Source organism: Tachypleus tridentatus, chromosome 1 (assembly GCF_004210375.1).
Source record: "Tachypleus tridentatus isolate NWPU-2018 chromosome 1, ASM421037v1, whole genome shotgun sequence".
Classification (NCBI taxonomy): domain Eukaryota; kingdom Metazoa; phylum Arthropoda; class Merostomata; order Xiphosura; family Limulidae; genus Tachypleus; species Tachypleus tridentatus.
In genome coordinates, this window is record NC_134825.1 from 80,517,567 (window position 1) to 80,544,257 (window position 26,691).

Sequence of the window (26,691 nt, forward strand, 5' to 3'; positions counted from 1 at the left end):
GATCTGCACAATACGTTGCAGTGATGTCATTAACTTATTCTTCTGAAATGTTCAGAATGTAAGCTGTTTAAGGTACTCAAAACAAATATGACACCCATTCTGACACTCGATTCATCATTTGTCACTGACTTATACCGGTTTCAATTTATCACCCGACTCATCATTTGTCATTGAGTTATACCTATTTCGAGATATTCATCAGTAATCCTGGAGAAGGGAAAATAGAAAAAGATCAGTCTAGGCTTTTTATAACGGCAAGTAAGTAGCAACTAGAAATAACAAGAATGTAATACACAGTAAGAGAGATGGAATTTCCCAAAACCGGAATAACTCAGCAAGTGGTAGATAGAATGATATATTGGACTTCATAGACATTTTTAGAGACGCTTTCCTAATTCTATTGAGAAAAGTGACTATTTGATTCTGTAAATGAAACGAATATAATTAATTATAGTAGACGTATTAATTCATACCTATATACATTTACACCTGGACCAGATTTACAGTAATATTATAAGCAAATATTAAACGTCACCCCATGGTTTGTAAAAGTTTCGATAAGGTTTATGATAATTTTAAAAAATAAGTATCCTACTTGACTTCTTAGTTTTTGGAAGTTTTGAACAAATTTACAGTAATTTTGTAAGTAAATATTGTATATCGTCCTTTGGTGTGTAAACATTTTGATCAGATTTACAATCATTTTAAAAAAATAAGTAGCCTACTTCGCTGCTTGGTTTGTAAAAGTTTTGAGAGATGTGTACGAAAGACTGGTCCTTCCGTTTGGCTATTAATTTAAACTTTTTCCTAAACTATTAAAAAGTAAGACTATGACTTCAAGACCTTAACTTCCTTAAATAGTATATTATTGAACAATGTTGCATAAACGTCTATGTTGAAATGAGGAAAGAGGTCTGAGTGAAGTGAAATATTAATTAGTTCTACGATATACTGTTATGAATTGCCGTTTGTTTGTTGTTTTAAATTTCGCGCAAAGATATACGAGAGCTATCTGCGCTAGCCGTCCCTAATTTAGCAGAGTAAGACTAGAGGGAAGGCAGCTAGTCATCACCACCCACCACCAACTCTTGGGCTACTCTTAAACCAACAAACAGTGAGATTGACTGAAACATTATAACGCACCCACGGCTGAAAGGGCGAGCATATTTGATGCGACGGGTATGATTTACTGACAAGATAGTTTTAAAAATAAATTTTAAAATAATAATTTTCGCAAGAATTTCTTTCCCAAAATACTATGAAAAATGTGGATACTCTCAATAATATATTGCAACATGAGAATAACTTTGAAACTGGTCTTCCGAAACCAACAAAAATTTTCTTTTTTCTAATTTAGGTAACAGATCACAACTATCTCAACAAGTAAGTTATGAAGTAAAAAATTATATAAATATTTCCCTTGTAGGCACGTATCCAAATCACTCTTGTTATTTACATATTTTTTCTCGGATTTCTACCAAGATAATTACACTTAACATTACTAATTCCATTACAAATTATTCCACACTTCATTTAACTTATTGAACGTCCAATAGAAATCAAATCACCTTCTATGACTACCCTACCCACCCTAACCGAATGTGTAATGTTCCCCCTCTTGTTTTTACTAATTTCTTCAAGTTTCCTTCAAGCGTTGGGATTTCCCCAAGTGTTTCCTTATATTTTATTTGTTACGAAGGTTTCAGGTGATTAATTACTTGAAATATCGTAAGTTTTTTTTTTTTTGTAAGAAGGTTGATAACGGCGAATGTGAACTGAGTTGTTTTATACTTTGTGTGGAAGCCAAGTGAAAGCAATGAGATTCTCGGCCTTGTTTTATTTAAAGGGCTGAAGGAAGGCGTATCAGCTACAGGTCCAACTAAACAGTGCGCTACATAAAGACTTCGTTAGTAGACGTTTTTATTTTTGCTACAAGAGATTCCTGAGAGTAGAATGAGATTAGTGTAGATAGTTTCCAGTTAAAATTAGCAACACAAATGTATAGGTGCACAAACACATACTTGCTGTTATTTTCGAATGCATGTAACAAAATATTTCTAATATAAGAGCTCAAAAAATGCCGGCCGCGATTTATGAAATATTCCTCGAAAGCAGTTTTCATAATTCTAATGTTTACAAAACTTAATATGTTTATTGTAAACTTTTAATTTTGTGTCCAAAAACAATTTGTTATTCGCTTTTCTTTGTTGAATAATAAAATTTAAAGCAGCATGGAGAAATAAAAAGGAATACTTGTGTGTGCATCAAGTTACGAAAAGATAATAGATTTAAAAATGTCGAGTCTGTCATCACGAAATAGGGACAAAAGGAAATGCAATTCGTTTCTAATGTTCATCAAGAATCAATACAATCAGTTCCACCTCTATCTGTGCGAAATGTTCTGGGTTTGTCATCATCAAGAAGTTCTGCCTACACGTTTTAGTTTCAATAACAAAACAAACTGAAGGTATCTGATCTCGTGAGTGTTTCGAGACGTATATATCTGTGAGTGTGCGTGTTATATTATTCGTCCCCTTCTGCGACGGCAAAGACTTCAGTTTTCCACGTGAGAGCGCTCACGGCTCAGTTACACGCGACAAAGTATAGACGCTCATATTGGCAGAAAACCGCTGAGCCTAGAGCAGCCCCCCCATTTAGTAGGAAAACATCGCTCTCGTACGCCTAGGGAGAGGCTACTCCTCTCAGCTTAAAGCATATCGTAAAGTTAAGTTTCAATTGTGAGATCTTTGTGATGGGGAAGTGAGTGTCTGTAAATTAAAATGACGATTACCTGGTATACACGCACTTTTCTCCTTATCCAACCCAACTCCTCTGTTGAAGGGAACACTAGCAATGGCACCGATATGGGGACATATCCCGATATGTGGGACGACATTCTTACATTGGTTCTGAAATCATGTGTCATGATCATTATTATGTTTTCTGCGGTATTTGGCAATACCTTGGTCATTGTCAGTGTATTTCGTCATCACAAACTGCGGATTACAACCAACTATTTTATTGTATCCCTTGCCTTTGCCGATACCCTAGTGGCTCTCCTTGCCATGACTTTTAACGCTAGTGTAAAGATTGCTGGTAGATGGGTATTTGATCCCATTACATGTGACTTTTGGAACTCCTGTGATGTACTCTTTTCTACGGCTTCCATTATGCACCTCTGCTGCATCAGCGTTGATCGATATTATGCAATCATCAAACCTTTAGAGTATCCCAACAAACTGACTGGTCGAACTGTTGCCATCATGCTCGTTTGCGTTTGGATCTCGTCTGCCTTAATATCTTTCATCCCTATCTTTCTTGGATGGTATACAACAGCAGACCATCTGAAATTCCAAGAAAGTCATCCAGAGGACTGTTCTTTTGTGGTTAACAAGCCTTATGCTATAATTTCATCTAGTGTATCCTTCTGGATCCCCTGCTTTATCATGGTGTTCACCTACTGGAAGATCTTTCTCGAAGCCTCCAAACAAGAGAAGACGCTGCTAAAATCCCAGTCTGGAATGTACCATCGACCTAGTGCTGACCATACCGCAATTGGTGGGGTTAACTCCACCTCCCAACACAGATATTCACATTGTGATGACACCGAAAGTGGACATTTTACTCCTACTAAACGTCATTTGATTAAGTTGAAACGGGAACATAAAGCAGCTAAAACGCTGGGCGTTATTATGGGTGCTTTCATCCTTTGTTGGCTTCCCTTCTTCCTGTGGTACGTATCGATAACAATGTGTGGAGACGCGTGTTACTGTCCCGATATTGTTGTGGATGTCCTTTTCTGGATAGGGTACTTCAACTCTTCTCTGAACCCTATCATTTATGCCTACTTTAACAGAGACTTTAGAGAAGCCTTTAAACAAACCCTGATATCCTTGTTTTGTGCGTGTCGTCGAATCTCGCTACAGGACAATCACCGAAGAGAAAGCACAAATGTGCCGTGTAACTGTTCGTATAGAGCGACACAAGACATTGGCCTGGTAGAAAATAAATCTTTTCGCGACTGATTTGTTATACGCAGGTAAGAACATTTTGTATTTGGAAAAATGGGGTTTGAGAATCTTTGCTTGTTATGAAACCACAATAGTGAATTAAGTAATTTCTGAAATTATCGGTTAATAGATATGTTAATAAAACTGTCTTTACCGTTGTCTCATTATCTCTTATGCACTATGCAGTAACTCTCACTTGTATCTATTACATATTATCTTTAAGTTCTTCAACGTTATAAAAATGGATTTAAGCTACAAAGCTGGTGTTTATCAAATTAATTGAAATATGTTACACCCCAATGTGAATTACCGGTCATGAAAATAATCCCTGCGTGAAATATCGGTCTGTTACAATGTTTTGGCGTCAGCTCCAGTTTTTAACATCACGTTTCTAAATATCTCGTCTGAAACACGAGAATATCATTAAGGAGTAAGTATCATGCATTATACAAACAGAGGTTGTTTGTTTGTTTTGGGATGTTCGCGTAAAGCTACACCAAGGATATCTGTACTAGCCAATCCCTAATTTTAAACTTACGGATTAGAGACTAGCTAACTAACAGCACTCGTCGCCAACTCTTGGACTATTAATGTCTGGTCAAACAGTATGATTTAGCTACCATTCTTATAACTCACCCTCGACCCCAAACTGCTGAGCGTAATTCTTTTTTGTGGGATAAAGGGACGAGAACCATGTATCTGCAGATTTACATTCCGACTCGCTTACCACTGAGCTACGTCTACCTCCAAAATAAAGGATAGCTCTTTACTAACATTGAATGTTATTCAGTTTGTTTGTTTTGAATTTCGCACAAAGCTGCTCGAGGGCTATCTGTGGTAGCCGTCCCTAATTTAGCAGTGTAAGACTAGAGGGAAGGCAGCTAGTCATCACCACCCACAGCCAACTCTTGGGCTACTCTTTTACCAACGAATAGTGGGATTGACCGTCACATTATAACACCCCACGGCTGAAAGGCGAGCATGTTTGGCGCGATGGGGATGCGAACCCGCGACCCTCAGATTACAAGTCGCATGTCTAAACACGCTTGGCCATGCCAGGCCGAATGTTATTCAGACAACAATATTCATTTTCCAAACGGACAATGTATTCTGAGGCTTACATTAAGTCGTTTTGATATCAGTTTATAAACAAAATTTGAGCCAACAATAAACTAATAAACTCTTTCAAACATGTCACTGAACATTAACTCACAATTTGTTTGAAACAATGCATTAGAAAAGTCGAGATGAACAACGCAGTATGTTTTTGTATGGTAACACCACAATTATGGCACGTAATAATATATATATATCTTTATTAATCCATCTATTAATAAGGCCTGTGCGACACTAAATTGCTCTTTTTGACATTAACAACTTTAGAATATCACTTTTTTGTGTTTAGTTGACAAGGTAAGTTATAATTTAGATGAACGTATTTAACCACAACCATGATTTATTATTTTAAGCTCGTAACACGAGTATCGATTAATTATACTTAAACATAATTAGACACTTCATGTTACTTTATTACACAAGTTTACACCATATCGTAGACTCGGGTACTTGAGCTAAAGGTTTGTGTAATAAAAGAAAAATAACATAATGTGTAACTTTTCAAATTACATTTCACTGTAATTATTTATTATTATTCGTACACCAAATCAGTAAATTAGTTAATATGGTCTTATTTTAAAATTCTTAATATAGAACGCTTCTTAACTTCTCAGTAGTGGGAGTCCTTTATTGTTTTGTCTTTTTTAGCTCAATAGTTTCAAGGTAAAATAAACATTTAGTGCTTAAGGTAGAACAAGAAATGCACATAGTGGTTGTGGTAATAATTTATCTAAAGTGTAAATATCACGTCATTATATACACTGGTATACTACCGTCCATCATAAGATTAAAATAAAGGAAAGTGGAAATACCAGCTTTGAAGTATTGCATTGATAACTTGTTTCTGTAAATGACATCCCGTGTTGACAGCTTTAGTTTCTCTTGACTTAAATTCATCTAAAACATAACACCGTCCAGATGTTAAATATCTTTAGATTATTGTATATAGACGTAATATTCTCTGTTTTATGCATTTATTATGATAAAAGAAATCAATAGTACACAAGCATTTAAACTTATTAACCAATCTAAAGATACAGTAATTAATAATTTCATTAAAACTTATAACTAACTTTATTCTAAACAAAATCCTTATGTAGATTTACCTTTCCTTTAAGCTATTCCCTCCTCCCAAAAAAGGGTGATGTTTGGATGTTATACTAGTTTATTTAGATAACTGGATGGGATAACTGAGCTACCAATTAATACCTTTCTACCATAATGGGAGCTGGAATGTTAACTTCAAGAGGTAAGTTTTTAACTTGCTTACCTCAAAATGGTAGTACCTGATTTTTCTTATTCTTATTTTTATTTTTCAATTATTTATTCTTTTTTACTTTGGAGAGCAGTCACCCTCCCACAACTGTCTGCAGGCAGTCAAAGGTGTAAAGATGATATAGATGTGGGACCTTGAGGGCTTGAGCACCCACATTTCGCTTTCCTAATTTCGATTTCTAAATCTATTGCTACTCCTTGACTTTATTTTTGTGTGAGACTAGCGGATAGAGGTTAAAACTGATAGATGGTGTATCCCAACCGCAATGTGTGTCCTACATTTTCAGTCACTTTCAAAACCTAGGGTACATTTTATAATCTCACACTGTAGCTTGTACCCTGGGATTTTTTTAACTAGCTCAGTGTTATTTATTTTTTGTTTATTATTTGTTAATTTATTTTTCGGCTTGTTTTTCGGTTATAACAAATTAATATAATAAAGTCATAGGTTTGGATTTGCTGTTTTTAACGCAGTCCTTCCTTTTGATTTTATTTAATTAACTTTATATCAGTATTAAAATTCTGTGACAACACATAATCCAAAGTAAATGTTTCTATTTGTGCTTCCTCTAATATCCAAGTGTAAAAAACTATAACTCAGATTATTAGCACTTAAATATATTTATCTACTGCAAATACCTATAGCGTTGGTTACTTACGGTTAAGTGTAGTGTAGATTATTTAATTTAGATGTAAACAACTCTAATACAGTTAACTACAAATGTAAAATCCCTAGCATAGATTATCTACACGTTAGGCGACATAAACATGACAAAAACATTTATGAAACAAATTATGCAGACATAACTAAATGTAAATCACGTATTCTGAAACAAATATGTGTCTACCACATCTGACGTGGAGCATCTAATTTTATATTGTGGTATATCTCACAACAGTGCTAGTTAAACAGACGTAATTCAGTTTTCAAAAGAGGATATTTTATATATTTATCAGCAAGTAGAAAGTCGGTAACAACTGCGAGGTAGTAACAGTGTCCTCACACGTTCTGTACACTAATACAAAAAGGAGTTATTGGATATCCAGTGCTTACGTATTTATTGCGAACACTTGTGACTCGGAAGCTCATAAGCTGCGTAATTGTGTTCTCTGAACTAAATAACATGACATCAGAACAATGTTACTTAGGATCAGTTACTTAAAGGATCAAAGGATTAAGATGTAAGCTATTTAAACCTGTCACATCTGTCTATACGTTCTTAATTTTAGCTGCTAGATTCAAGATGATTTATACCCACTAAAGAAACTTTTCGTAGGCGCGTGAGAAGAAAAGTAATATTTTATACAATTAAAATACAAGATACAGAATGCATTTTTTATGTGTGTGTTTTCTTCTAGCAAAGCCACATTGGGCTATCTGCTGAGCCCACCGAGGGGAATCAAACCCCTGATTTCAGCGTTGTAAATTCGTAGACATACCGCTGTTCCAGCGGGGTGCTTGTATTTTTATATTAGAATATTCTAAAATAAACATCATACTTATACATGTTTAATGTATAAATGTTTAGAGTTCTATCAAATTAGATGTTACGTATTATAATTTATCTTCGACGATTTATTATGTTACGTATTACAATTTCTAATAGATGGAAATTTTTATTTTTGTTAGAAGTTAATTGAATGTTAATATGTATCAAACTTATGATATTTGCCAATAAGAATGATACACACAGTTTTCTTTCTAAACACGAATATATGTTAATACACAAAAGAAAACAATACAATTTATAATAACGACCATTACAAACATTTAATACAAATAATTGTATGTATAGAAAACTTTACAAACTCGCAAACAATATTCATTCTTTTACCTGGTTTGAAACTTAATATTTTATAGATAGTCCAGGTTCACGACGCACACGTTTTTTTATGTTAGCTAGCATTGTTTCAGTTTGGCCTAATGCGATTTTCAGAAGGAGATAGATATCTTATGTCCTTGTAGAAATACTAACACCAGAAGTTAATTTGCTTAATTTGAACAGTTTGTAATGTTCGAAATATATAAATGTTCCTGGTCAAATTTTGTAGTTTTCCGAATAATAAGCGTTTAATCACAATTAAAGCTTCCAAGGCTTATAGTTTAATGACTGTAGCGACCAAAATATTATATTCTGTCTCTCTGCACGTCTGTTTATATACTTTAAAGCGAGATTCTGGAATGTTCAATAATGTTCAAAGACACGCTAGTCTTTTCGCAAAACATATTGTTGATTGTTGCTCTCGAGAATCTTCTACAAATTTGAAGAACAGGCAGGACTTATGTATTGCACACTCAAAAATACACGTCTCATACATCAAAATGAAGCAAACGTAGATATTAAAATGAATATATAAGTAATATGTTATATTATAATTTTGTAATTCGTAAAGCATGCGTTTTGACACAGGCTAACATATTGCTTGATAGTAAGTAATTGTTTTACGATGTATTAAAAGTAAGAATGTTTTTTAGCAACAATAATCAGTATAATAATACAAATGTATATACAGTGGTGTGTGGGTTTCTATAATACATCCTGTGTGTTTAATATTTTATCCACTCAGTAGTTTGTATTCCTAAAAAGCATCAAGTTTGGTCTTTGCTTTAAAACCGTCTCACTAAACATTGCTTCTTTCTAAAACAGTATTCATATCTATAATTTTCCAAATGAACTACAACAAACAGATATTTAATTTCTTTGAAGATATAAGATATAACCTTTGGATAAAACATAAATTTAGCATCTGAATGCAAACATATGTTTCAACAGAGCACTATCATTCTAGTAGATCGTGAAATAAAGTTATTTTTATTCATGCGTTTAGAATATTTCCATACTCCAAAAATCGTATCCACGCGTTTTCAGTCAGAGGTCAAAGTTAGTTCAAATTTTACTTTTATCCTTCAATGTTTCTAACAGAATAAATTGCAACCTATTCACTATATTACGAAGAAATCTTTTTTTTTTTTTACTCAAGTTGTATTACAACGCTTTCACTGTAAATAAATGTGTTATCTTTGCCTTCACGCTACTCTGTAGCATTAATAAATATGAAGCAAGAAAGTTATTACAACGTTTTTAGTAGTCAAATAATACAAAATGTTATCATATAAAGATTCAGATTCTATACAACATTTTGCATTTTATTTCTAAAAAACTGATATTTGAGTCTGTAATACACAAAAAAATACACATTTTCAGACGTTAATATTTTATATATATAAGAAGAATGAAAGTCCATGACTTCTTCTAGCTTGTTCAAGGGTTATCATTCAGACTGTTCTTGGTGTGACTTAGTAAAAAAAATTATACACACTACTGCATTAAAATACATTCTATAAAACAAAGTGAAGTAAAACTTATTTACGGATAACAGTAAAATGCGAAATGGACTACTATAAGAAACAACTTTTTTCCTTTTGACTTTCTGCCCTACAACGTATACGCCATTTAGATATACCTTGTTATTTATTGTAAACATAGAACCATGAGGTGATTATGAGTTCAAAACCTTGACACACGAACTCGTACATCACACACAAATCTATAAACGCTGGTGTGTCATAGATAAAACTTAATCACGTGATATAAGGAAGACTGAATTGAACAGTTTTGAAGTGGTGACGTCAAAGAGGTGAAAATGTTGTGACACGCAGCCACGGTAAGAGTGAAAATAATGATAAATAAAACTTTGGCTGTAGGTCAAACAATAAACATGAAACACGTGTAACAAAATAAGGTTTTATTGTAAATCATATTGAAACAAGTAAAGTGCGAAGTGCAATTTTAATTATGATAAATTTATACGAGATCCATACTATATAACACCCAAATTACACAGGCAGCCCAATAATATAAAGATATTAAAATAAATGTATACACTTTTTCAATATATATATATATATATGATATGACTGTGTTTGGCATTATTATTTGTGTTTTTCTACAATAAACAGACCATATTTAATATTGTATAATTATCTATAGAGGAGAAATTACACATAGTAAAACTTTTATTTCATTCATATAGCCAAGGACTTAATAATTTAAACGTTATGTTGTTTAGACAATAATTTTTGACGATTTTGTTACGGAAACAATTACATTGGTTGTGGTATTCCGAATAAAAATATTATTTTGCTAAACCTTCAAGGTCGTCAAAAATCATTTTCTAAGCAACATAACGTTTAAATGAAGTTCAGAATTAGTAAACGGATTTTAAAACTGTCCTGTTTTTATGCTGCTAATTTTAACGTCTTTTGTGGCAAAAATAGATACCTAATTCTACTTCTTTAACTTTTCAGCGATAATAACTAGTCTTTAATATTAGTTTTCCACAATTTTTTTTACTCTATGCACTGTTATAATTAAGTATTGATTAAAATTATAAATAAAGGTAAAATACACCTCTCTTGGACCTAAATAGTACACTTAAAATAAACCGGTAAAATAAAACTAATTTAAACATATATAAAAAACACTTGTTGAAATTTAACTAAATGTTGTATAAAGGTGTGAAGAGTAGGTAAAGATTCATCTACCTTGACCCTCATCAACACATTTAATTCAAATTTAACTTTAACTGATGGTACTGGAAGAAAGAAAAAACGAACAGATATGTAAATAAATTCATTCTTATTACCGTGTTCTTTCCTCTCACAGACTTACTCACAATGGAAACAAGTATACAACCATCACATAATATCAAGTTAACATCTCCAACTTTGTCACTTGACACAGAACATTATGTCTGTTGAACACAGTGAACAAATCAGATCACCTCTTTTGGTGAACATCTTTTGTTGAATTCTGCCTCCGTGAACCGTCTTTGATCATAATTCACTCTTATTCTCATGTTGGATCTCACGTCATTATTAATGGAACACTTTGTCTTTAATTGTCTTACACTGTTCCACATCTGGATGCCTAAATCTGATATTTTAACTCACTCACAAAAAAGATAAAAGAAATGTTTTTAGGTATACACAATGGAACGTAAAGTAAAACTTTTGTATAACTGAGAGCTCTGGCCTTAAACATAGCTAAAGCCGTTCTCCAGTAAACTTAAACATTTATACAATCAAACATACTGTCTCTATGTTCAAACAATATAGAAAATTGTTTGTCGTATTTGATCTGAATCGATGTAACATTTCTCTAGTTTGTCTGTGTTTAAATGTGTTTTACGTACAGGAATATATCTGTATGTAATTAATACAATGGCCCGGCATGGCCAGGTGGTTAAGGCGCTCTGCACATAATCTGAGGGTCGCGGGTTCGAATCCCCGTCGCACCAAACATGCTCGCTCTCTCAGCCGTGGGGGGTTATAATGTAACGGTCAATCTCACTATTCGTCGATAAAAGAGTAGCCCAAGAGTTGGTGGTGAGTAGTGATGACTAACTGCCTTCCCTCGACTCTTACACTGCTAAATTAGGGACAGCTAGCGCAGATAGCCCTCGTGTATTCCTTGATAAAAGAGTAACCTAAGAGTTGGCGGTGAGTAGTGATGACTAACTGCCTTCCCTCGACCCTTACACTGTTAAATTAGGGACAGCTAGCGCAGATAGCCCTCGTGTAGCTTTGCACGAAATTAAAAGAAAAAAATTAACACAAGTATTTCTGTTTATTTTAAACTCAAAGTTAACAAAAAAAAGTTTGAGATGACTCTCTTTATTGACCTAGAATAACATGATTTACCAGGAAGATCATTCGACCAGTTTGAGAAAACAACCAAACTAAATGTTTAAAACCTGTTTTATTTCATGACTATTTCTTTTTTGTGGGGTTGAAGATACCCGAGTCGCTGTTTCGGAGTTTATATTTCTCGTAAGCGTTTTCAGTCTTTTTCTGATATTACATATTAAGATAGCGAGCGCTTTTCAAGCTATAAAGAAGATTATGAGAGGCATAAAACGCAACACTGCACAATTAACAACTTTTTATTTCATTGTAATTCCAAGTTGTAAAATGGTTAAAAAAATCACAAGTTTTATTTTACTTTTTATTAAGTAAATATCTAAAGAATAACAGGACATAATAACTTAATAATGTTTTGTTTCGTTTGCTATCTTAGCAAATTGCACGAAATACGTCTATAAACACAAAACGTGCAATATATCTTGTGCGTATTATTCGCATTACAGAATAAAATATTAGCCAAGGCTTAATTTTCAGTTCATGTGAATGTTATGCACTGATTTTTTAGCATAGCGCATATTAAACTGGTTTCCCAGGAAACAACGATAAAACTACTGGATGGAATGCTGGTATTTTACTGAGATTCTGGCATTTGTTTCTTAAAAGCAGATGATGGCATTGCTGATTAAGTACTGTCGGGACACTGCTGTAGCTGAACTCGTATCGCATTTGTTTCCTACATGTATACATATATATATACATAGAGAGTGAGGGGTGATGACAAAACCGACAGAAATAAAAATATTGTAGTGATACAGTGTAGCAGGATTCGTATGACATTGATTTCCTGTGTAGCTTATTAAAAGCTGTTAGAATCTTGTGAGTATGTAGTACAGTAAGATTCATATTACACTGGTTTCCTTTGGTTATGGCTGAGAAGCTGTTATAATGTTATGATGATATGATGCGTTACTGAATTCTTATGACACAACTAAGTGTTATAATGAAGTGACAGAAGAATACACATCGTTTTCAACTTCCAGATGATTGCGCTTACAATACAGCAAAAAACTTAGAGTTTTTAATTCTGTTAGTGTCCAAACAAAAGTAACAAAGTCTTAGCCCTCTTGTGACTGAGCAGTAAATCTGAGGGCTTAAAACGCTTAATAACTTTGTGCTTATTAACAAATAAAACCTTACAAGGAAGTGTTTTTTATTTAAGTCTCAATTCCTGCCACATCTTAAATATCAAATAATAAATCTTCTAGCAGGACTATTCCCAGTAATAGTGTTTCCAAAAATAGCATTTGGAACAAGACATTATACATAACGTTATGCTCCATACCTTTACCTCAGAAATAAATGACAAAGCGCGAGTGCTTCAAGGACTGTGTAAAAGTAAACAAAAACGTTGCTTATAACCATATGCAGCAAAGACCTTTAGACCTAACAAGTACCAGAATAATGCACAAATAAACCCTTCACGTATGCAGTTACTTAGAGTTGTTGTTTTGAATTAAGCACAAAGCTACACAATGGGCTATATGTTCTCTGCCCATCACGGGTATCGAAACCCGATTTTTAGCGTTGTAAGTCCGCAGACATGCCGCTGAGCCACTGCGGGGCGTTACTTAGAGAGAGAGAGAATGGTGAATTATTTCTTTGTTTTTGGGAGCTTTAAGAGTCATCACGCACATCTAGCTTCTAATATTGCAGTTTAAATACTTTGTAATCATCGAACAATGGAAGAAGTTTTTAAGTATTAAATGCTCAAAAATTTGTAACTAAAATATAGACACTTATGTTTTGTCTTTAAATTCGTTGTTACTTTGAATTTCCTTCACTTTGATTGTCTCAGAAAACTGCAGTGAAATATGCGGAAATGATATGTAGCCAGAATGTTGCTTTTTCGAAATAAAAATTTTAGTTGGGACTTATGTTAAATAATCTTATTAAAGATTTAAACAATAAAATATATTTAAACAGACTTTATTGTTATCTTTTCACATTTAATTTAACAGTGTAAGACTAGAGGGAAGCAGCTAGTCATCAACACCCACCGCCAACTCTTAGGCTACTCTTTTACCAACGAATAGTGGAATTGACCGTCACACTATAACACCCCCACAGCTTAAAGGGCGAGCATGTTTGGTGTGACGGGGATTCAAACCCGCGGCCCTCAGACTATGAGTCGAGTGCCTTAACCATCTGGCCATGCCGGGCCTAAAAGTTAGGAATACCGGTAGCACATAGCCCTGGTGTGGTTTTGCGAAACTCAAATCAAACCCTAACTTTTACGTTATATCTTAGAACAAAGGCAGTCGCGCGCGTGTGTGTTTTTTTTCTTATAGCAAACCCCCCGGGATATCTGCTGAGTCCACCGTGAGGAATCGAACCTCTAATTTTAGCACTGTAGATCCGTAGACTTACCGCTGTACCAGCGGGGCACGAAAGCAGCTGGTAACACCACCCACCACCGATTCTTAGGCTACTGTTACTAAACAAAATAATAATGAACGACCATCACTTTTTATTTGTTTATTGGTGCTGTAGCTGGTAGCGAACTACTGTATCCCCTATCTATGGTCCGAGGTGCTAACCAATGAGCCACGGTTATCTCTCATTAAAATGAAACTAATTGAAAGAAATATTAATTTAACATATATATGGACACAAAATTGTGTTTATTCCATAGATAACACACCAATATGCTAACTCCATATTATAATATTGGAAATAATGTGTGTTACAATATTTACCTGTATTTCATCATCTATACTCCTTTAATACAATAAGGATATTATTGATGCTTCTCCATCACTGATGTAAACTACATACTAAGAGAAATATTTCTCTTCCATCAAAAACTTTATACCCCACCCTCAGTGACACAGTGACATGTCTGAGAACTTATACTGCTATAAACTGAGTTTCGATACGAGCGGTTGGCAGAGCACAGATAGCCCTTTATGTAGCTTTGCGCTTAACGACAAACAACAATAAAAATAGTTAATTAAAAAATTAAAAAATGAAAGGCGAAGACTCACTCCATCATCAGTTTTCCTTAAATGTTTAATTTAAATCAGTCAGAGAAACAGAATCATTCTTCCATAATTATTTTGATTTAAGGATCTTTATTTATTCTCTAGTATTTAACTTGACTTACTTAGATGTTCAGGAAGTGTTTTTGTTCCTAACCTGATTTACTTAGAGAACTGGAGTTACTTCTACGAGTTATTAAACTTAGTTAAAAAATTAATATAATAAATCCTCTTCTCTGTAATTTATTTTACGTTAATCAAATAAATGTGATAATCCACTGGTGTTTTAATTCCCTCTTATTGACTTTATGAGCTTATTAAACGGTTAAAATGAGATTTATGATCTCCCGTGTAAGATAATTGAAACATTAACTTTCTTGTAAATAAATAATGAAAGGGGTGATATTATTCCTTTGATACACGTTGTCTTATAAAAGTGTTATACGTTACTTTACAATCCTTCATGTCGAGGCTTCACATAAACTGGTGATTAAGACGTCACCGAACATGCTCATCCTTTCAACCGTGGGAGCGTTATAAATGAAGGTCATTCCCAATCTTCGTTGGTAAAAAAGTAGCCCAAGAGTTGGCGGTGGTTGGTAGTTACTAGTAGCCTTCCCTCTAGTCTTGCACGTTTAAATTAGGGACGGCTAGCGATAGCTTGGGAAAGCTCTCGTAATTTCCAAATAAACCAAACCTTGAAGCCTATATTTTAACATAGCAATGCTCCCCTACATTTTTTTAACTCAACTAAAACAAAGGAAAAATGACTCTTTCTAACTCGCACTTTCCTCCAATTAAAAGAGTAGCTTTATTCCTTTAACGCCCAACAGCGGTGTGTCTGCGGACTTACAACGCTAGGAATCAGGTTTCGATCCCTTTGATGGACACAGCAAGGATAGCCCTATGTGTAGCTTTTTGCGTCACTACGGACAAACAAATAATCCTTGAGTATAATTCTCCACATTTTTAAAATGAACAACGCAAGTAATTTTATAAATGAATTTACTTTCTTGCTATACAATGCACTGTATGGTAAAACAAAGTATAGGTTTTACAGTTTTTATTACTTAATCTGTACTTGTGCGAAAGAACTACAGGCGATGTGCTTCTATTAATTAAAACTACTGTATTAAAACAAAAGGTATGACGATATTCGAGCAGCTATTCTGGTTGGCTCTATAAGAACATAACCGAGAGCTAAAGATATATGGCGAAACCTAACACATTTAAGAACACTAAATCACATGAGAGAATTATTTAGACAACTATGTTCGATGACACTTAGTACCCGTGCAAAGTAATTATTCAGCGAAATCAGATACGTCAGCGAAACCTGTAGCTAGCTATGTACCACGAAACTTGGGAAACGCCTTTTGGCAGCTATATAAGATAATAACTAAGCGAAACGTTGAGACAGCTCTCTACAAAGACACCTGATTAAAACTTCTAGCTAGCGACAACAGCTGATGGTGAAAGAAACGTCCAGCCACTTATATACGTCAATACTTGATACCTAAACGAAACTTCACTCACATCAGCGAAACGTTTAACCAATTGTATGCGGTGATATGTTACACCTCGGCAACACATTTAGACAATTAACTACCCTCTGTACCAAGTATGTCAGCGAAACTTTTAGCCAACTATGTCAAGTGATACCTAATGTTTAAGTAAATTTTGTAATAGATATGTAATGCGGTATTTAAGTAGTGAAGCCTTTAAATAGACAGATGTGACGAAACTTCAGTTAGCTGTACAGTGCGCGATGTCTGAGCGAAACCTTTATCAGCTGTATTGCACGGTACGTGATACGTGAATGAAACTTCATATCAATTAAGTACGACGATGCCTGATATTTAAGAAAACCATTTCGTCAGCTAAGCGAAAACTTTAATAAATAGCGATACATATCTGAACGTAGCTGTTCGCCAGTTATGTACAATAGTGTTTGATACATAAAAAGTTCAACGATAATATGGTGATATTTGGTGAAATATGGGTGAGCGAAACTTTTACCTAGTTATACTATCCAAAAAACGCTCGAGCGAAACAACAGCCAAGATTAGACTTTAGCTCAAACGAAAAGTGATGGCATAAGCACAATAAGGTAAAACAACGTTACTCATATTGAATCATTTTATTCGCGTGTTCTAACACCGAACTTACGTTCAACTCATTTAACCACATCGCGTTTTCTTCAACTATTAAATGAATCAGGAGCCAAACTTAACGTACGCTCAGTTTGAAACACCAGAAGGAAATATGAGTAATGCTAATTTATTTCATTTTTCTATTTGAACTAAAGCAGAAATGAGTCTTATTTTCCATTATTACTAATTTAAATGAATTTCACGTATTATTGTGTGTTACGTCAGCTCAAGACACACTTTATTTACTATGGTTTTACTAAATCTTAACTGGATATGGATAGGGTCAAAATTTTAGTTAAACAATTAGTTAGTACACTTAGCATTCAAACTTAGTTTATACTCCAAATATTAGTATCATATAGATTCAATTTTCTTCATTTCAAATTAAAATGGCTCGGAATGGCCAGGTGGTTAAGACACTTGACTCCTACTCTGAAGGTCGCGGGTTCAAATCCCCATCACACCAAATATGCTTGCCCTTTCAGTCGTAGAGGCATTTTAATGTTACGATTAATTCTAAATGAGTAGCTCAAGAGTTGGCGGTGAGTGGTGATATCTACCTACCTTCTCTCTGGTCTTGCACTGCTAAATTTGAGACGGCTAGCGCAGATAACACTTGTGATATTCTAACAGAAGAACGCGTACACTGCGCAATAAATAATTTTCTTGTACTCCGGAATTGTCTAAATAGAAGTTTGTTGAAATGAAAATACTTTCAGCTTTGGTTTTAAGAATAAAAAAATGTGTAATTTTTCTGTTGCAATGTACAATCATTGTATAAAGAAATTAAGCCAATTAAGATTTATTTCATACTTTTGTTGGGCGTGGTTGCAAGGTCTATCAAATTAGCCAAATCCATAAACTGTGTTAGGGTAGAGCAAATTATAAATAAAATATAAAGTTTTGCTGTGGACAAAAACTTATGATATTAATTCAGGAAATTCTAGAGGTTATGCAAATGAATTATGAAACATGAGAAAAATGTGTTTATTCTTAACATAACAAAAACCACCTTGTATTTACACTGAATCATTAAAGGCTTAGTAAATTCAGATATTTCCTATAAATATACAGTTGAAACAAGTCGATTTCTTGCATGTTACAGACATGTAATCTTTATTAGGAGCTGACCAAATTTCATGAAGAAACATTTATCAAATCCAGAGTTATAATGTGTACAGTTTTATGGTTATGTGTGGTTACAAGATTGATCAAAATAGAAATGGAAGCAATTCTTATCGGAAAGTAATACGCAGATCAGAATATTGCTAATGTTACACATTATCGAGTAAGTTGCACACAGTTCGAAAATTTGTTACATTTAAGAATCAGAAGATGTAAAATAAAACAGAATCAGAAGTGTTCTAAGCTAAACTATATGAAATGAACTCTGGAAACGCAAGTGACTGCTCGAAGGAGAGGGGGGTATACTTATTTATCGATTTTCTTTTCATTCGTTACTAACATGGCATGCTTTCCAGGACAGTTATTTATTTGCAACTCAAAAGAATACGTTGGTACGTTTTTCAGCTAAAAGACGCAGATTTAAATCATTGTTCTATCCTTTTATCGCTAGAATGTCAATATATCGTAAAATTTGATAAAGAAAGGATCCGCTGGTTATGGTCGCTAGGTACTCGCTTTATAAGCACTCAGTCCAGCTTTCGTTAACGCATTTCGCATACTTATTTTTGGAGTATCTTTTTCTTTAGTGGAAAAATTATGTTATTTTGGAAGCCATTTAAAACAGGTTTTAGTTTTTTCAGGATCAAACTTTGAAAAAATGTGCACACTGAAGTTTCCTCTTCATATTCACACCACTAAAAAAAATGTTTAAACCAATATTTTTATTCTTGGACGATAATTAGAGGTACCAAACATTTTGAAACTTTCTGGAAACTTCAGGTGGTTTTAATATCAAAAGAAGGCAATCCTGGTGAAGGAAATTTTGCAGACATATTATAGAAGTGCATAATGCTCAGAAAAAATCAGATATTTGCAATTTTTAATTCTAGAAAGAGTAATAAGTACAGACTTAAAGTTGTTTTACTTTTTTATTTTTCGTTTTTGTTTTGGCAACAAAACTATTGTTCTGTTTGATACATTCACCATGTTTCATTGTTGCAAGAAACTTTCATTCAACTAGTTACAGCATTACTTGTATTATGAACATAAGGGAGCTTTGTTTTTACACAATACGTTATTAAGGTCTTACATTTAAAAAAAAACAACTAAATATAAACTTCAGAAATAAAATCTGTGTACAAAAGAAAGTACTTTCTATTCATGTACACTGATGTCCGACAACTAACTTTGGTTTGTTTGAAAGTTCACCCAAAGCTTTACGAAGGTTATCTGCGCTAGCCATCCTTAATTTAGCAGTGAAAGAGGAAAAGCAGCTAGTCATCACCGCCCAACACCAACTTTTTGGCTACTCTTTTAACAATTAATAATGGAATTATCCATCACATTATAAGCCTACCACGGCTGAACAGGTAAAAATGTTTAGGGAACCTGCAGATTGGGATTCGAATGCCACGACCACCTGGCTATGTCAGGTTCAACAAATAAGTTCAAGTATTTGCAAATTGTAGATTCCGAAAGTGATATGTAGAAAGCTATAAATAATTCGGATAGAAACGAAAAACAAGTGAAACAGATTTGCGAATAAAACAAAATATTTATGTCTTTGTCTGGTGTTAAAGAGACTGGCTTCTATCTGTGAGTCCTCATTGACCGCCGCAATTTAAGAAGCTTCAGAAATGTCGTCCGCACAAGACAAATAAGAAAATCATGTAGCTACAGTTTTAAGTCAAACCTGTAGTGTAGTGTAATGTCCCACAACCATTAAATTAGGTACGTTAACGAATATTCAATGTAACTTGTATAAAAGGAGGAAAAAACAGTTGATACCTCCTTGCACAAGTATCTGTGTCATCTCTCTAGTAAAGACGACCACAGAGTCAGACTTGGATAAGTCTCTACAGGATAGCTGTTGTAATATATAACCTTTACCTTAAGTAAAAACAAAAGAATTTATGTAAGTTAACGACTTTCGAAAAGCTAATTTGCAAGTCTGGCATAAATTCATGCAAAACACCTATATGAAAAATAACCCGAATAATGCCTTATTAAATAAGCATTGTAAAATAGTTAAGAAAGGGTAAAACTGATAGATACTTTAACTGTGACAAAGTGCAGATGAAATGAAAGAATGTGTTTATATACTAAATCACCAGTTTGGCAAGGCGTTAAGTATGAGAATGAAAATTTATGAAAACAGTAAGTTTATCAAGTTACACTATGATATTATATTATTGGTATATTCTTTTGCATTACTTTTGTTAGTCCTTATCTATTGCAAGCTCAAACTCGTTATACATTTGTATAATAAAAACAGACGAAACATCAGAAAGTGTTATTTGTAATCAGTTTGGAAAACAAAGAAAACGGATATGTATATCTGTGAATTTCGCTCTAACTAATTTTCTATAGAAATATTTTATTGAAGAACAGGAATAATCCTCGCGAAATATATTGGTAGTTTTAAATGATTTAAATTTTATTACATCTGGTATGACAATACAGTAACACTAGATTATGTTCCTGTACATGAATTTGGTATTGAGTTATATCTTATGTTTTTAGTTGAAATAGCACAAGCACTTTATATTTATACTTACAACTTTGAGCATTATGGCTTTATGTTTAGCACTGCGCATATTGCAGTTTTGTTTTGTTTTCATAACGAACTAACGGTTTGTAAAGTAAACCTTAATTAGGTTCTTCAAGTTGTCTTGTTCCTAATTATCTTAAATAATTTCCTTAAAATTATGCTCTAATAGCCAAATATCAGTTTATATGAACGCTAAATCTTGTATATTAAAAAAAATCCTTATAAAAAGAGAAACTTGTTTATTTTAGTTGTGTTATATCAAATAGTAATAAAAGTTATTTTTCTCCTTGGTCTCGTTTCAGTGTAAATACTGGTTGGTTAAAATTAACCTTTTTGGTCGTGATAATTATATACTAAATGTTTTAGTTGTTTTTTGTTTGTAATCAAATTCTGAACCTGTTGCATGGATTTAAAGAATTAGTTATCATTATTTCTAATAAAATATCGACAAATGATACCCAGTCCTCAAATACCCTGTTCAGTTTGTTATTTTGAGAATTAGGTCAAATAAGAAAGAAAACTGGTTTGGCTTAGCAAGGTCCAGTACTTGCAAAATCAGATTTTTATGTCCAATTGTGTCCCCCGCTAGTACAGATCAGGGGTTCGATACCCCTCGGTGAACTCAGCAGATAGCCCCATGTGGTTTTGCTATAAAAAAACAAACAAACAAACATTATCCCTAATTGTGAAACAAATGCAACCGTAAATGTGGGTTGATATAGTACGTAATAATTCTGTTCCGCATATGTATGCATCCCACGTGGTGCCGTTTCTACTTTATAACTTCTTTTTTAAATAACTCCTCATTATATGAACGTGAAAAAAAGAGAAAGAAATGAAATTGTGAAACTTACACACCAGTTTACTATGATGTAGTTGTTTTAATCAAAATATTTTACAATGCATTTTTCTTTGTTGTTGTTTTGTTTGTTTTTTTCACAAATAGGTTTAGCAAATTTTACTTTCACCAAATTCATCAAATTGTAGCTAATAGTGTCTTTTACGTTCACTTAATAACGTATATTACTGAAAGAAAATAATCATAGATGTACGTTTTCTTATAGCAAAGCCACATCGAGCTACCTGCTGTGCCCACCGAGGGGAATCGAACCCATGATTTTAGTGTTTGTAAATGGGTAGGCTTACCGCTGTCTCAGCGGGGGACATATTAATAATACGTCAGAGTAACTCGTATTTATATTTCAAGAAGTCATATCATTGACACAACAGAATTCCTAAATGCTTATACTTAAATAATTACAGATATCTAATAATTCTTTCTTCCTATTAACACATGTTAAAGCATCTCCATATAACACGTTTTTCACGACAGCTTGTCCGTACGTAAAACACATCGTAATAGGGCTTGTGTTAAACAAACAGAAAACTGAATCTTCTATCTAATAAAGTTGACGTGTTTTAAAAGCTTGCTCGTGCTACATTTATCTGAAATAAATCTTTCCATGTAGGTACACCTCCACGAGACTAAGTTGTGCAGAACACCAAAAATATTAGCATACAATTGGTTGAAGATATTCACGTAAATGAGTCAAAACAAGATCTCTCTATATCTGTAGGCTTAAAAGTAAATAATTAAGTGGGAAAATAAAAATAATGTAGTTTTAATAATTCCTCTTTGAAATAACGCTGATGAAAAAAATTAGGTGTGCGTATAAATGCGTGTAGATTTTCAAGTTGAACCAGTTTATCTGCTTAATCGTAGGATTAGTACGGAAGTGTTTTGTTGTTGCTGATCTCTAACCGTTAAAAATCCAAGAAGAGCTAGACATGGTGGAAAAACAAGTGAGGGCTCTAGTTCTATCTACACTAAAAACTGGAAATACAGAATTAAGTACGAACGTTGTAACGAAATAGCTAATAGTCTATATTTAATTCATAAAGTGTTAAATTTTATTTTTATGAATCGAGTCAAACGATTGCGGCCACGTGCTTTTACGTATTAGGGGTCAAATGGTTTGTCGTTTAATTTTTAAATTCCAATTCTATTCTATTCTTTGAATGTTTTTGCTTTGGTTTTAAATCTAATTGACTAAAAGTTGTATTCACGAGAATTCTAAAATATCGTTTTTCAAACGCAAATGCATGGCCAGGTAGTTGAGGCACTCGACTCATAATCCGAGGATCGCGGGTTCGAATCCCCGTCACACTAAACATGCTCGCCCTTTCAGCCTTGGGGTCATTATAATCACTATTCGTTGGTAAAAGAGTAGCCCAAGAGTTGGCGGTGGGCGGTGATAAGTAACCGCCTTCCCTTTAGTCTTACACTGCTAAATTAGGGACAGCTAGCGCAGATAGCCCTCATGTAGCTTTGCGAGAAATTCAAACACAAATATAAATTAATTATGGGGGCTGAAATTATTTTACTGTATTACGACTTATGTTGTAATGTACGTACGACACTGGTAATGAATACATGAAATACACATGCAGTACATACATCTAAGCGAAAAGATAATTTATTCTTACGCTTATTTCGGATACTTAAAACATTTATTTCGAGTTTCCGTACATGTGGCATAATAGTTTTCCCGTTGACTAGTTGATACCTGTATTATTTTAATGATATGCATATTTTATTAACACATTTAGTTGGCGTAGTGAAGTATAAAAATATATATTATTGTTACATATGTTAAGCAGGAATAAAAACAAAGTACTAACTATATTTTAAGTATCCATGCCGTCACTTCCACGCGCCAAACTGTATTGTAACCTTGCCATTAATCAGTATTATAACCAGGAATATTGTAGATACCCCATGCTTTTTAAAGCAATATAACAGCCTTTACATATTACAGATTATGTAATGGGAATCCTAACATTGATAAAATCAAGCTTTTGTCCCAGGGTAGCTGAATGTAATTCTGTTTATCTGATACTTAAGAATATTGGGATTTGTTAGAAAAGGTTGCACTCAAAGACATATGAGCAATTATATATAAAGATTTCAGCATAAATATTCGTTTAAAGCACTATTTATCTTCATCTGTTAAACATTACGAGTCCTGTAACTTGAGGTAGGCTAATTCTATACTTAAGTCTTGAGCTATTTAAGCTTAAGTGAAGACTCTGGAGTTTAATCCTGTACATGTGTCGCTTTCAAGGCGAATGCGTGTTGTATAATATTACACGTTTAAAATAAATGGGTACATCGAAAATTTTATTACAGAAATTTTTACAGCATTTTGTGTACATTTGAATCGGTTTAATATAATAGTGGCTACAGTAATAGTACCAAGAAGAACAATAAACGAAGCAGTTCCGAGTCAATGAATAATTGTTTAAAACATATGAATCTCCGTTTGTAAATTATGTAATTTAGCAAGCTTATCTTCTCTGCTTAAAAAAATTTAATTTGTATCTGAAGGACGTTAATATGTCTAAGGCCACGTGCTTTGGTTTTAAATCTAATTGACTAAAAGTTATATTCACAAGAAAGCGATTACCTCGAAACCACGTCAAAAGTATCAGTTGTAACATGGTTACAACATGCATTACAACTTTTCTCAGGTGAAAAGCAAGTTGCATCGTAATTTAATAAAACTATCTATTAAAACAAATATTGCTATTTTTAACTGCATTGTATCGAAAAAATGCAACATCACACTAAATTATTAGCGGTTCTAATTGTTAACAATTTAAATGTTAAAACATAAATATTATCATTTTCCCCTTTTTTGTTTGACATAATTTAAACTTCTGTTCTCATAACGTAACTGCGAAAGTTATTTCGGTGTGACTACCTCTTCCTGCTAACATTAGTTTCTGTTGTTGCTAGAGTTAGCAAAGAAACCATATACTTACTCTCAATGACTTAGCAGTCTAATTATATGTAAACGTAGATGGACTACGGTATTCATTTGTTTATGCTTTCTTGGAATATAGTAAATAATTTTATGACCATTTCAAAAATGAAAACAGCAATTTTCTGAATCATGTAATTTCAGCTAAACCTAACGCTCGAGTTTTCTTTAGCTTGTGCTAACATAAATTGCGATACTAAATACATTTACTCATGTCGGACAGTAAGACCACCTTAAAACTGTAGATTAAAATTACATCGTCACCGTCAACGCGCAACTAGTAAATCTTACAAAAGAGATTTATATGGCTTTAGGTGTTGGAAGCAGCTTATTGTAGATGTTTGCACACTTAACACTGAAACCCTTCTAATCCTACATAAGAGACCGGATTATTGTTTAATCTGACGAATAAATAGTTTCGACTGTTACCACTAGACCATATAAATTCAAATAGACAAATAAGTCTCACATATTATAACCTGGTTTCCAAGATATCCAGAAGGAAATTATTCGGCAAACTAGCCTTATTTTTATCTGCCTCAACTTTTCCTATGTACATGTAAGGCTGTGAAAGTTTGAAGGAGATATTGTATATTTTTGTTACTCGAGTACCTTGACCTGAAATTCGAATTTGCTATGTTTAGATATAACAAGAGAAATTCAATACAAACGACCGTATTTCGTGACTGCGTGTGATGAATTCTAGCGCAACGTTCTAAAAACCTCATGTTTTTCAAGTTGAAAGACTTACCATCAACATGTATACGTGTATAGAGTGATTAGTATAAAAACTTTTTTGTGATGCTTGTGTCTCACAATATCTAACGGCCAAAATAGTTTATACATTAGCAGGTGCATACAAATATGTGTATATATATATATATGTAATTCGATGAAATTGATAGAGAGATAACTAGAAATTTGAAATTTAATATGTGGTAACTACATAGGTTTGTACTTTGTTTTTGTGGTTTATAAATCCAAAATATTGCTAAATTAAACTACCTACTAACTCCTATTGTGCTTATAATGATGGAATAGTTAAGTAAAGCTGAATACTTATTTTTGTAATTTGCCATTAACATCCATATAATCATAAGAAAAAAACCACCTCACTCGTGTATTTCTGTATCTAATTGGTTGTCCTAGTAACAGAGTCTAAACTGTACCTTTTAATATACATCTAAAATGTATGATCGATACAGGCCTCATTTCGATATACAGCTTGAGAAGTTAGCAGTGACTGAACTAAGTCTTTACCCATAGGGTATTTCAAAATCTATATAACCACCTATTTCCACGAAAGACCTAATCTAATGTTCCTCATTTTTCCTACTAATTCCTTTCAGAATAATAGCTTTAGCACAATTTATTCCTTCTCGTAGAGGTGACATTGTTATCAATAGCACACCTATATTTATATAATATTGTATAAACGGCATTAATACTTTAGGCAATTTTTCGCATAAAAGAATATATCCAGTAAAGAATAGTATAAACGCTTAGTCTAATATTTTGGTGAACAAGATACATAACTAAACAACTTATAGTGGTACAGTAATACTTTATACGCAGTATTGTAGTTTATTGAAGTTAAGAAATATAGCAAACGTAGATCTTGTCTGTCTATGAAGTTACTTTATTTTCATTTGATCTTTTCTGGCATATTTATTGTTCACTTTGTCAGTACAATAATTATTCGTGCGTCCTTAGATATGTAAGCATTTTTAATGTCAATTTTTAAGAAGTAAAGAAGTAAAAACTAAGATTTAATGTAAAGATATTTTCGATATTATGAGTGTAAAATCTAGTTCACACAAATGGTATAGATGAAGCTAGGCATATGGAAATGAAACCCAATTCATACTACGGTTAAAAAAGATAGTTTATAAGGCGATTATTCAAACATAATTCACTGTGCTTTATGCTACAAATAATTACGTAAATAATTC

At 33.3% G+C, this 26,691-nt stretch overlaps 1 pseudogene across 3 annotated transcripts in view; it reads left to right on the forward strand.

The window, feature by feature from the left end:
- The first annotated feature begins 1,662 nt into the window (after positions 1 to 1,662).
- The window catches only part of LOC143253218 (octopamine receptor beta-2R pseudogene), a 142,564-nt pseudogene continuing 117,535 nt past the window's right edge, over positions 1,663 to 26,691 (forward strand). For all 3 annotated transcript variants that reach the window (XR_013029453.1, XR_013029450.1, XR_013029452.1), the window contains exon 1: positions 1,663 to 4,039. The product of XR_013029453.1 is annotated as an octopamine receptor beta-2R pseudogene, transcript variant X3 (transcript). The remainder of the gene's footprint in view (positions 4,040 to 26,691) is intronic.